General features: G+C 37.4%; 2 long non-coding RNA genes across 17 annotated transcripts in view; one reads left to right on the forward strand and one right to left on the reverse strand.

Moving 5' to 3' along the window:
* Nucleotides 1–11,187, reverse strand: LOC136258884 (uncharacterized). Of its 2 annotated transcripts, XR_010703085.1 has the most exons (5): nt 11,095–11,187; nt 9,486–9,574; nt 8,310–8,391; nt 526–603; nt 1–227 (listed from the first exon to the last, which is right to left on the reverse strand). It is a non-coding gene; the product is annotated as an uncharacterized lncRNA (long non-coding RNA). The 2 variants fall into 2 exon arrangements; XR_010703086.1 differs by lacking the exon at nt 526–603.
* Nucleotides 11,188–11,202: 15 nt separating this feature from the next.
* The window catches only part of LOC136258878 (uncharacterized), a 30,627-nt gene continuing 27,553 nt past the window's right edge, over nt 11,203–14,276 (forward strand). For 11 of the 15 annotated variants that reach the window (XR_010703067.1, XR_010703062.1, XR_010703069.1 and 8 more), the window contains exons 1-6: nt 11,205–11,333; nt 12,264–12,338; nt 12,894–12,972; nt 13,126–13,557; nt 13,927–13,995; nt 14,056–14,211. This is a non-coding gene — a long non-coding RNA (uncharacterized lncRNA). Of the gene's footprint in view, nt 11,363–12,263; nt 12,339–12,893; nt 12,973–13,125; nt 13,558–13,926; nt 13,996–14,055; nt 14,212–14,276 lie in introns of all 15 variants that reach the window. The other 4 variants (XR_010703063.1, XR_010703064.1, XR_010703061.1 and 1 more) reach the window with 4 other exon arrangements.

The raw sequence follows: 14,276 nt of genomic DNA on the forward strand, positions 1-14,276 counted from the left end.
ACAGTCCTACAAAGTAGCAACAACAGAAAGACTGATTTGTACAACATGTATCGGGAAAATAAATTACAGGTGATTACAAAAATGGCTATAATTTACAAACACAATACAGTACAGAGTTGCAACATGCACCATTGTGTTCGCCATGAATAGGGGAGTCCATTACAGGGTACGTCTATCATCTTTCTTCACTACTTAGAGAGACGAAACTGGTGTCAAGCCAGCCCATGCTACAGGAATAACAAAAAATATATACATCAACATGTTTACAATTACAGTATATGCATTGATAAAGTGCTTTAAGTATATGTTAAAGCATTGCTGCAAGTGCTATATGAAAAATAAAGTACGAAGTCAAGTGCTGAGTGCTTTATTTTTCATATAGCACAAGCAAGGTAATGCTTTAAATGATTTATGGAACTTTCTAGTCATGTAGCTTCACCATACACTAGGACTCGTAATTAACACATGTTGCATGAACTATTAGCAGCCTGAATGCACACAAACTAGTTTAACAAAGTAACTCACGTGTAGTTCACTATAGTTTGGTATGGTAGATGCTCATCACATATTTTGGCAGGTTTTGCTCACATCCCACAATTGATTCTATTGTGACACATGGTGAAGTATTTCCATGATATCTCTAGGAATTGTCCATTTACATTAACAAATGTAACAGCAATGTTACCTTCTCCCATCCATCATCGAAGCATTTAAGTATGTCTATAAAAGCAATCCAGTGATAGTACTTGTATTGACTGGGGTGATTTCCCACTCAGCACTAGAGCTCATGGGCAAACAGTGCTTTATTGTCCACAAAGAGTGCTTTATTACACCGCAAAGGATGCTTTATGTATATGTTAAAGCATTGCCTTACGCGCTATATGAAAAATAAAGTACGAGGCACATGGCCGAGATGCTTCTAGTCATGTTGCTTCACCATACACTAGGACTCGTAATTAGCACACGTTGCACGAACTATTAGCAGCCTGAATGCTCAAAAACTAGTTTAACAAAGTAACTCATGCGTAGTTCACCATAGTTTGGCATGTAGACGTTCATCGTGTATAGTGGCAGGTTAACTCACATCCCACAATCACATAGTGAAGTATTTCCATGATATCTACACGACTTGTCCGTTTACATTAACAAACATAACAGCAACGTTACCTTCTCCCACCCATCATCGAAGCATTTAGATATGTCTATAAAAGCAACCTGGTGGTAGAACTTGTAATGGCTGGGGTGATTTATCACTCAGCACGGCGAGGCTATCAGCCTTCACCGTTAGCCTGCACTAAGGCATGTGGGTAACTGTGCTTTATTGCCCACAAAGAGTACTTTATTGCACCACAAAGAGTGTGAATAAAGCACTCTTTGCGGTGCAATAAAGCACTGTTTGCTGGCGTAAAGTGTACTTTTTGAAATTTAAAGTAAACTTTTCCCTTTGATCTCACCCACACAAAGTTCTATAATTTGTTATAATTGAAATAAATCACTCTTACAACTAAGACAACCATAAACCAACTGTGACTGAACATACTGAATGCTCTACTAGCCATATTAGGGTAGCTGCATCTTTACTATGCACTTTCTATTTGGTTCATTTGCATTATAACTTCCTGCCTGGTGGGCAACTCTACAGTAGAATTGGTTTCAATCTGTTAATGAACTATGGAACTATGTATGTGTGAACATAGTGTTCTTCTGCACAAAGTGGTACGTTGCCTTCGTGGGCAGTACAACACACTAACATGTGTCTTGATCTCACTAGGAAACTGTGAGAAGCATTTAAGTATAGGAGGTTAAATGTAACCCTGTCTGGGAAAACCAGTCTCATTACCTATTTAAAAGTATCGAGAAATGCGGGTTTGAATTATTCACAATATTCACTGTGTTGTAGCTCACTAATGGATGAAACTATGTGTACCAAAATTTCATAAGTTTTATACCAATTCATTACGTTTCAAAGTATTCACTGTACAAGCTAAATTTCCCACCATTTTAGATAGATTTTAAATCAGTATCAGGCAAGCTCCAAAAGGGGCGGGAGGTGGGGGCCAGAGGAGGACAGGGAGCTGTTCAAAAAACTTAAAGAGGAAGGCATAGGAATGAATTAGGCCAAGTTATGGACCATTCAAGTCTCAAAACTGGCTAAGATGAAAGGATATTTACAGCACAGGTCTTTATTCAATACCATGGAGCTGTATAGTCACATACAGCCATCCCCAGGCTGACCAGAGCTCATATAGGGCCCCAGACCGTTCGTACAGATCACTACTGCTTGGGAAAAGCAGCCAGCAAAAGTAAACCTCTCAGATCAAGTCTAGTTGATTTTGATTATGACATTTGATAGTTTATTCATGTAGCTTTGTGTTCTTGGTGAAAAATCAAATCTGCTGTCATGGGTGATTCCCAGATCCAGTCACAATGTCAATTTGAATTGCATTATTATATACAATAGCCTATAGCCACTAACTATTTTTACACTACTGTGGAACCCCTTTTAACGGACACTCCTGAATGGTGGACAGCCTCTTTATAATGGACAATACATAAAGTCCCAAATTGAACTTCCAATACCTGTGTGATGCCCCCTCAATAGCGGACACCTCTCTATTCTGTAAACCGGACACTGCACAATTCCCAGACATGGCAAGCACTACAGTACAACACCTCGCTAATCACAGACACAAGTAACAAAGGTTTATTGCCAGTTACAGTAATCAATCGAACTACATTGTCTCTGTATTGCCTATTATAGCTACAAAGTACAAGACAAAGCGCTGAAGTTACGGGAAGCCATATGAAACCGCATACAAGTACTGATGTTAATGATCTTACCCAGTTCTTCTGAAAATAGTAGCTGGTGCACTTAAAGAACAAACTGCATTACAGGATAAACTACATAATCTGTATAGCCAACCATCTTGATAACTAATCAAATATGGAGTAATCTGGACAAGTATTTATGGGAACATGTATAAAATTTTTGTGGTGCCTAATTGTCTGGAGAGTGTAGTAGAGGCCACACACCATAGGTATCTCATTCTCAATAACATCACTTCTGTTGCTATTAAACTGATCATATCTGGTTCACATGGTACCATTACCCTGGTCATCTTGCTCCATGTCTCACCATTACCCCGGTCATCTTGCTCCATGTCTCATGCATTAAAACTGATTATTAAAAAAAAAACTTAAATAAGGACACTTCCATATAAAGGACATATTTCATTTCCCCAATGGCATCCGTCTTAGAGAGATTCCACTGTATATACATCTTAAATGGTTGAAAATATTTCTTCAAGGTCCTGCACTTATGTGAAAGAACCTTTCCAAAAATTGTATAATTCCCTAACACATCCAGCTTAATCTATAGCACTGAAAGTTTACTGATCTCTTATATACACTCACATATGAAAATTGATTGTGGGTTTTAATTTATTCTACACTGCTTACATTACCAGTTAGTACCCATTATGATGCCAATTCTACCAACATTTCCAGACACATCAGCCATTGTATAAGCAATGTATTGCTAGGATTCCATAGTGGATAAACAACCTGATACAGTGATGGAAAAAATCACGGAGGTGCACCCTAGAATTTCATCTATTACATGACCCAATTTTAAAGGACTATCAGTATTTACACATTTTTCAAATTTTTTTATTTGTTCTTTTGATTTCTATGTGTAGAGAGAGACAAAGGAATGGATTGGCAAAGTTTCAGCTTTGTCAGTTGAGTAGTGCGAGAGACATAGGACCAGATAATCAGACAAGCACTCTCATTAGTACATAGTGCCAATATCACTTCAAAGAATCATCTACAATGCTTGTTAATGACCATCAAAAAGTGTGTGATGATGTCATCATTCCTGCAATTGTGTGCAATGAACCAGTTATCAATGTCTTTTAATCTTATAAACTATCGTAAAGCTATTCTATGATGATCAACCTATCTGCCTATTGATTTTCTGCTCATTTCCTTAATCAGTTTGCCTATAGTACATGGCAATGCATCATGTTTGTATGCAGAACTTGATCACATTTATTACACACATTTGGACTTAGTGTTGTAACTCTATGGCCATACAATGGGTACTCCAAACAATTTTCAACTTATTTCTTGAAGAAGTTTACCCTAGTGTAAGCATAACAAATTTATATTGCAAATAATCCATCATAACTGTGTAATGTTTACAAAAAATTGGTTCAATTTTGGATAACACGTTTGGGCTTACAATAGTTTTTTGTAGAGTGTGCAAAAATAAGAAAAGTAAGAAACAAGTTGATCGATGTGCTATACTTCTAAAAACCAGACGTCATGCAGTAAACAAACCTAACTGGAATTTATTAATAGTGTACTAAACTAATATTTATATTAGATTTTGCTTTGAACCAGGGACCTCCACACCTACATGTCCAAACCCTTTACCACTCTGCTCACCTCATCTACTTATTATAAATGAAAGTTCTAGTTTAAACCACTAGAATAGTAAAGTTTTATAATCTAAATTATTCTAGTGCTAGAAGCGCTCAGAAAAATGTGTGCTCTATTACAATACTACAAAAATATTAAATAGGCTATAACAAGACACACAGTAGTGTGTCATTACAGCTGGTGCAGGCACGTGACAGAGCCATTTACGGAACCAAGAAAATGCTGTTTCATGTATCCATAGCTCAATAGTGCCTGAACAGTAATTAACCACTTTTGCTGTGGAAACTTCTTCAGGGTAGGGCACCTCCCATTTCAACTTTGAGTCAAATCCACTCAGCAATTACTGAGATATGCACCTTCAAAATTCACCTTATGTTCAAGCGTTCAGCCTTGTAAAATCGTCCTGTAGATCTCACTGTTATAGATGTGCATACAAAACACCCGGGATTGTGTAACAAGTTAAAGTCGCCCTATTAACTAGATGATAATCATTTTATTCAGTTACAAATTATAGAACATGGTAGGTAAAGAAGGAAAAATAGAAGAAAAAAAAACTACAGCCAACCATATGCTGGTTTTGGAGCTTGCAATTACAAAAAGAAGTGATACATATCTATACCCAACAGCTAACAGGTGCAGCCCTCCAAAAAGGTCAGGTGAAAAAAGTTTGGAAATCAAAGGTGGAATTATCTTTGTGACTGACTACTTATTCAAGCTGTTTTTAACATATTTTGCAGTTTGTCATCTTGTGATTACTTACTGGTTTTATTTACATAAACAAAAACAACTTAGTCGAGGTCCTTAGTCAATAGTAATACTTAGAGGTAAGTAGTTTAGTGTACGGTGAAGCTTGTATAGTGCAATTTGCTGCGGACTGTATGGTCTTCCAGAAAATTTAGTGGTGAAGGGGTTGGTTGGTGATATTGTACTGGTGTACACACAATGGTATACCAAGATCACTGTGGTAGTTAGCTGTAATGGAAGAACTGATTAAGGGATTCAATGAACAGTAAAAATCACAGAAAAAACAAACAGATCATTTGATCTTTAGCGAACTATCACCATTTCAGGTAAAAGCTGCAAGTCACTAAGTGAGGCAAATACTACTATGAGCGATGATGATGTCCACCACAACAGTTTCAACTATCAGACCATCAGTTAACGTCTCACAAGGAAGTGGTGCTTTTAGAGCTAGTAATCGTATCAAGTATTGGACTGATATACCGTGGTCCCAGAATGTTAATAGCTGACTGATATAGACTGAACTCTCTTATTGTCATTGGTTATGCAATAGAGTTTAGGCTTACCATGTGGATTTCAGTTGGATCTCGTGAGTATGAAGATTTTATGTGTTCCACTTTCCATCTATCAAGCCATAGCCTTACTCCTTTATAAGACACTAACAATATTAGGAACACAGACAATACATGTGATTTACTTCTAGTTAGTAACTTATAGTGATGTGGTACAGTGAACAGGCTAGGATAATGTGAATAATATAAACTAAAACCCACAATCAATTATAGCATGTGAGCAGGGGCGGATCCAGACTTATAGAAAGGCAGGGTCAAAAATGAACTGAGGCACTACACTGTCTCTGGTTTGATAAGGTGAGACCAAAAAAAAATGACCAAATTCAAATTCTGGTGATGCGTGAGCTATTCCTGGTGTATGACATATTATAAAAAAGAAATATTACTATCACTTATACTGAAATTTGCTTCATTCAGATTAAGAAGCATGGAGCTATGTATGTAGTGTTGTGCCGGCTTCTTGGGCCACACAACACAATACCATGTGATGTGATTGCAATAAAGAATACTAAAGATGCCACCTCAGCATTCAGTTTGATAAGACTGTCTTCTGTACCATTTGAAGTAGTTATGATGGATTAGTGGTTGCATAATAACAGTCATCGTCAAACAACAGAGAAACAGACCCTGTGGGAGTTTAAGTGAAGCTAGCTATGAGTAAAGAATTCAGCAAACAATCTATTCACAAGATTTTGTGTGGGGATGCCAAGCAAAATATGTCACCTGATGTAGGCAACTTATTGAGTAGACGACGATGGACTATAATTGGTGCCCTACACCAATGGCTTTGGGCCAATGTAACTACCTCAGGAACACACTGAACTGTTTTGGAAATTGGTACATGTTGTAGACCTAGAGGTATATTAACTGATTATTGGGTAGTGAATATCTTATTGCTACTAGAGCTACAATGATATGGTCAGGGCCACCCAGAGAAATTAAGGGGCCCAGGGCAAAGAGTTGAAGTGGGGCCCCAGGGGCAAGGAGGTTTCCATTCACAACTTCACCCAAGCTATAAGTTAAAGACCAAGAAAAAAGGTCATTACATGATAACAATGACAATAGCTACCCCTCACCAACCATACCTCCTTATTTATAAGCTTGCTACACTGCTCCTCTGAAGAAATACTGTGACTGCTCTATTAGAGTACTAGATCTGACTGCTCTATTAGAGTATATCAATCTTTTAAATAGGTATTCAAGGGGCCCTGGGGCAAAATGCCCCCCCCCCCCCCCCCCCTCTCCCTGTGGGCGGCCCTGGATATGGTATTTGAATGTATGATATTATTGTCTCCATAGTATCACAATACAGAGATATAACAAAGTGGATTATAATGTAACAGGTGATTGTTACTTTTTGTGGAAATAATGAAACCCCTTTTTCTTTTTCAAAATGCACATATCATGGCCTCAACATACAATTATTGCATTGTTGCATCTCTAATTGCTATACACAGCTTGGCAAATAGTACAATTGACAAAATAATGATTACTTATATTTACTGAAAATAAATTACACATGTACAGTCCTTTAGGCCATTTATCCAGTGTATGGTTGACACATCTAATACTCATCATGATACATTTCATACTCTTTATTACTGATTATGTCATATGGTTCCGTGCATTGGACATACTGGGCTACTATTTTTGTAAAGTAATTATCCATTACACTAGCTCAGGCTGAAAAATGTAGCCAGGGGCAGATCCAGGGAGGTGGGAAGGGGTTCTTCCTTTTTGGAAGAGCCTTTGATGAGCTGCTGTGAAGTTGTCTCTAATTCAGTACACCAAAATCAGTTTATCAGTCAAATAAATACTCATTACATACACCACTAGTGACAAACACTCATTTTACTGCAAAATCACTTAAAACTACTACTCCACTATCTTTAGTATTGTGTGGCCAGACCGCTCTTTCTCTCATGGTGCTTATCGATTGGAAATTATAAGCACGTGCTCAAAAAAGGGTCTGGTCCAGTTTGCATCAGCAAGTTGTTCTCAGCACCTCTATCAACACCTCACGCATCAGTGATGGCCTTGTGAAGTATGTCTGGCATAAGCAGGCTCCTCATATCATTTAGCAGGCTTTGAACAAAGGTGGGCCAAATCAACACTTAACACCAACACCATGCTGGCTGAGAGAATGACTTGGTAATGCAAACTGGACCAGACCCCTTTTCAACCAGGTGCTAATAATTCTCAATCGATAAGCACCGTGGGAGAAAAAGCAGACAGGCCATGCGAGACTACAGCATCTTCATACGAAATAGGCATCTCTAAAAATTTTTTATCATTTTGATGGTTTTAAGCTATTGCAGTCACTTAAGAAATGCCACTGGCTTTCACAGTTCCTGTAAGATTTAACAGTGAGACATTGTTGAAGAGTAATTCTATGAAATAATACTGCTAGATAGCTAGACTGAATTTATCAAGTACCAGGGTGGAACTTCTCCTTTTTAAAAGTCTGGATCTGTCCCTGGTAGCATGTTGTTACATTATTTTTTGCTGCATAAAGTAAATATTATGTAATGTGTTATGCCCAACATAACGTACCTGTCTGTGTTGTTTCCAATAATTTCAGATATCAGTATAATCCCCCAACAGTTCCAATATATCTCCATGGCAAAACCCCAACCTGTACATGGTAACAGTTATTGTTAAATAGGAAAACTGTGACTGGTTCTGGGAAAACCGGTCTTATTTATTTCCCATGAGGATTTTTAACCAAGAACACAAAGCTACATGAATAAACGATCAAATTTCACTATCAAATTTCATAATAAAAATCAGCTTTCGCTGGATGCTTTTTCCAAGCACAGTGGCAATCCACACAAGTGGTCTGGAGCTCTGGCCAGCCTGAGGATAGCTGTATGTAGCTAGCTGTACAGCTCTGTGGTGTCGAATAAACACCTGCGATATAAATGTCCTTTCACTTTAGCCAGTTTTGAAAACTGAATGGCCTATAACTTGGCCTAATTCATCTTTACGCCTTCCTCTTTAATTTTAGTCCCTTGCCCGCCTCCAGTCCCCACCTTCCACCCCTTTTGGAACTCACCTGCAACATCAAGTTAAAGAACCTACGTACTTAAAATGGCGGGAAACTTAACTACATCTACTGTGGATGCTCTTGAAGGTAAGGAATTGGTGTAAAACATGTGAAAATTTGGTACATGTAGCTTTAACCATTGGTAAGCTACAACACACTGAATACCAGCATTTCTTGATACTTTTAAATAGGCGATAAGACCAGTTTTCCCAAACTGGGTCACAAATTAGGAATTGAATTTGGTGAAGTGGATCACAAGACTAAAGGTAGAAATTTCCAACCAAATTAAAAATTTTACATTCCTTAAATTCTTTGATATGGCAAATATTGTGCTATCTATTAGAATCATTTTAGTGCAAACTGCACCTCAATCAGTGGCTCCTACCAAAATATATAAGCAAAAGTCACTAAAGCGGTGATTTTTGTGTACGACATTTTTAGGGCTTTTCTGTAGCACCAAGCACAATATCCAAAGTGCCATAAATTTGAGTATTAATCTCCTAATGACATGAAATTTTCACCACATCACCATTAGTTAATGTTTGAGTCAGTAATTTGCTAAGAATAGCGTGAGTTCTGTAAAATTAAAATTATAGGTACCCCAAACATATTTACAGATGATTAATTAGTGATATTGTATTACAGAGTGACCTTTGACATTACAGGGCACAATTAACAATTACTTTGCAAAATATGACAATCAACTTCCAACATTCTTCAATATTATTGTAAGACAACAAGTTTTTGATACTACTTCACTTTATTTACCACTCTAAAAAGTACACAAGATAGTAATTATTATATAATATGATGACATCATTGCATAATAAAGAGAAACAATAAATTGTCTCTGATTAGAATTACAGTCATGCAGCTGCAACAAAATGGATAACAATAGTAGTGGGCATATCAGAACATCACAACAGATAGTTGTAAAGCCTTACAAGGTTGGTATCACTTGCCAAACACTACTTTTTGAAAAGTTATGCATCACCTTGCATGCTATAAAGCAATTCCTCACAACACAACAAACTGCTCACTTTCAAACCATACTTGTATTGACGTGGATGGATGTCTTGAATGCTAGGATGGTTGTAACACAGAATCGTGAAGTGTCTTAGATGGTGCTATACCCTTTTACAAGATAAATTTTTGTCGTTGACCACCACAAAACATCTTTCATCAAAAAACCGATGCCAAATTCATCTACTTTGCCTAGGATCACTTTCTGTCAGACTTACAGGTCACAGAATCTCGCAGAAAACTCTATAACATTTGACTATAAGTGGTGCCGTAAAATCCTGTGTTTTCCCATACATTATGTCGTACAGGATTTTTGTATGGGCTCCCAATGGGGAATTTTATTTCTTAAACTTTGATTTCGTGTATTTCAATAAATACTGGATGAAATTTAATTCAGTAAAGTGCATTACGAAGTACAAAACATTGGCTACAACATAATAGCACAGCAGCTCGTGAAACATTTGTTGAAGGGGTGTAATTTGATTAGCAAATATATATGTTGCTGTCAGACCTTCAGTGCTGGTCACTGTAAAGCGCTAATAACAATATGTGAAAAATTGGTAGGTTGGAAATCTCTACTAAAGGCAAATGAATATAACATAGCGTAGACAACACTATAGTACGTTCACGTTGAGCTGAATCCTCAAAAACATTTAATAACTCATGGATGCAATTACACACGATCTTGAAATTTGGCTCGTTTGTAGTACTGCTTGATCCGCTAAAAATATTTCAAAATCTTTTTGTTCAAATATTTGACATAATATTTACGGCCAATCGAAATTTTCACAATACATTTCCTATGGGGAAGCCATATAAGTACAGCGTCCATTACAGTCCTTTCCCAAACTTGTAATGGAGCCAAACCATACATGTCTGTTGTTGACATCTTTGCTGTTACCAATAATTATCTGGTTAGCTGAAATGCTGACTCTGTTGAGAAAAAATCCACTTTTTAATTTTTAGCTGTTTTTCAGGATTCAGCTCAACGTGAACATACTATAGTGTACGTTGTAACTAGCTAGTTTATAGGCATCCATTAATGCTTGCACTTTAAAATTACTGTATGTGTGGTTTCCTAATACATTGCAATTCCAAGCCCTCACGAACGTGGGCTGTGGGTTTGACAGTAGCTTGGAGTTGGACCTCCACTGAGTATTATGATCCTCTCCATTTGAAGCTCTGGTGAAAGTTTTTAATATATAACTATGTGTACTGTCACGAGTAATATCACCACTACTCAAGCTATTAGTACTATTGGCTACTCACCTCGCTCGTATCGCTGTATTGAAAGTAGTCTACTTTTCCATAACCAACTTTTTTCAGCCTGTAGTCTCCAGCCGCCCACGTACTCGATCACGCGGCGATCACGCGGAGGTCGCGTGATTATCAGTGTGGTCAAGTGCGTGGGTGGCTGGGACGAGTCAACAACGAGATCTACAGCGAGATCTCAGCGGAGGGAAACGCTAAACATACTAGCGCTGGATGCTACAGGATGAGCGCCTTCAGTAAGATTTGTATAGCGTCCTTAAATGAAGTGAGAATTCGTTTTCTGTCATCACAACCAAGAGTTTTATGTTAGTATTACGGTGACCAGCACTGAAGGTCTGCAGCAACTTGTGCTGCAGCCTTTGAATTAAAAATATAAAATAGTGAGGGAGAGTGTCTAACTGCCAATGCGGCTTGTACAAAATCTTTGAAGAAGTTAACGCCTTTACTGATGATAGACAACTGTTGATAGGTGTTGAGTGCTATCAAGAGTGCCATTGATAGGTGGGGGAAGGTAAAGCCTTTGTTCTACCAAGTATGGATGCCCTCTAAGTAATACAATGATTTTGCCTGAAAATGTCCTGTAAACTGGTTTTAGAGACATATAATAATCTAATGAGGGATAGGTAATAACCTGAAACTAATATGACAGAAGAATTTCATTCATTTTGAAAGACGAAAGCTGACAATCAAACAGATGTAATGGGAGTTAGGGAATTTCTTGGAAATCTAACATTTATGGATTTATTGATTTCAAAATACTGGATTTTATGGAAGAATATGAATTGAAATGAAAGATCAATCTTTCTCTTATAATTCTCAATCTTGTAGACAAATTGGCTCATTTATACCTACCTTGTGATTTCCATATATCCAATGTGATTATGGTAGAGCCTCAGTTATCTATACCTTTATTTGTGTGAAATTGAGAGTGATAGAATTGTTGTAACTTGCCAAACACGTATGTTCTATTAGAGTAATTGAGTAAAACTCTCCATGTAATAAATTACACATCTCTTGTGAACTCCAATAATGAATAATGCCAGGCAGTAACAGTAAAAGTGTGAATGAATTCATTAGTTTCCTCTATAAGCTATAGGATATTAATAGTTATTTACAATTTTTTTACTGAATTACAAATGAAATACTTGAAATCCTGTTAATTACAGGTCGATGGTTTCAGCACTACGACTTTAGCTGCAATATGGTATTGGAGCACATCATTGACCAACATAGACAGGCTGGTAAGAATGGGGTAGAACTGTGAAACATCATAATCACTTGCTGAGCAGATTATAACTGCCGATTATCTGGTTAATTGAATTGTTTTATGCTGAACCTAGCTGTAGTATGGTTTGTTGGATTGTCTAAAGTAATAGTCACCAAGTGATTGTTGCTATAGCTGAATCGTGCTACAAGTGTGACATCAATGCTGAAGAGTACCAAAAAAACGTACACTGTAGAGTAGAGACTGGTTAACTGGTTGTACAAGTAACTGCTATAAAATCCCAGATTAAAGATGGGGATACTTACCATGTTAAAATTGTGTTCTGCGCTGATTACAAGGTACAGTGGAACCTCCCTTCAACCTGTAAAGGACACTGTACATTTAACCCCTCATAAAGGACAGTTTCTGAGGTCCCTATAGAGCCCTTACCAATAAAATTTTACCTCTGAGAAAGGACAACCTCCTTATAACAGCAAAATTTCATCAAAATTGCTCGGTCCCACAGTGTCCATTAAATAGAGATTCCACTGTATGTACAATTAATTATTAATTTTCTTTTTCCCCTTCATAGTTCCTGTTCCTCATAATGGGAATGAAAGCAGCGACTCAAATAACTCATGCATCTGGTGTACAGTCGGCGAAGGCGATAGGTAAGAAAGAAATTATGCTAACAATATCTTTGTGTTTCTAAAACATTCATACACAGTTGTGCATCTATACAGAATCAATTTCAATGTATGACATAGTGTCTTGTTGTTTGGGTTGAAGGGTAGAAGCAGTTGCTAACTGTACTTATTTTATAGACATGACATGAGCTTGCTGCCACTACATGTCGGAGAAAGTGATGCAATAAAAGAGAAACTGGGATGTAAAAATGCATCCCTGCTCAATTTGGAACTTTACTTTTATCATATGTGATGAGCTCCACCTATTGCTGAGAGTAATGGAACACCTCATCCAAGCTTTAATAGATATAGCAAAAGTCAGTGAGACCGGCGAGGCACATAAACTTGTACTTTGTAGTATAAACGGAAAGGGCAATGATCCAAAACCTACTGAAGACTATCAATGATTGTGGGGTGCATTTTTATGTATGGGAGGATAAGAGAGGAGATGAACTGCAATGGCCACCTATGCTGGGATCATCAAAGAGAAAGCTCCTGCGTTTATTCCCAGACAAAATGATCAGATGTCAACCATATAATATGGTGGAACCTGTGCAGAAGCTATGGAAGGCAAGTCACTACAAGTAACATCCGCTAACTATATTTTACAAACCAGCCGTCCAAATGCCTAAAGTGTGATAGTCTTGATTTTGAACTTAGTTGAATTCAACCCCACATGTAGGGCAGTCATTCTACTATTCTCAGTTGTTATATTTTTATCTGTATAAAAGCCATTAAAAGTGTGAAGACATAACAATAAACTCAGCCATTTCGCTTCTGAAGTAATGGAAACTTCAGCCATTGGTCAGCTGTACGGCTTCTTGTTCACAACTAACATTTCAGAAGGATATCATGCTCCTCTATGTTTATCAGGCATTTGTGAACTACTGACCAAAGTAAAAACGTACACAATAGTTGTTTACCAAGTTTATTTTCTAGGACTTCAGCAACATATTACACTGTACATCACGGTCACCCTCATGTACTGCAGATGAATTGCAAACAAAGGTAACTACGGTATCTATACATGCAAGTACACGTACATATAACTTTTTGTATATACATTAGGGGAAGAAGTGGATAGAGTCATTCACCAAACTAAGCTCTAGTGGAATATCCAGTTTCTGATGGATATGATCCTAAGACAGTTAGCCCATATACACTTGATGTTCCATCCACTTATGATTCGGATCTATGGGAACATAATAGAATTTTCTTGCCGAGGTATTATATGTACAGTATGCATACTTGAGTGAGTGGTATTTTATGAATACTACTCTGAAAATATA

The sequence above is a fragment of the Dysidea avara genome, chromosome 6 (assembly GCF_963678975.1).
Source record: "Dysidea avara chromosome 6, odDysAvar1.4, whole genome shotgun sequence".
In the NCBI taxonomy this organism is placed as follows: Eukaryota; Metazoa; Porifera; class Demospongiae; order Dictyoceratida; family Dysideidae; genus Dysidea; species Dysidea avara.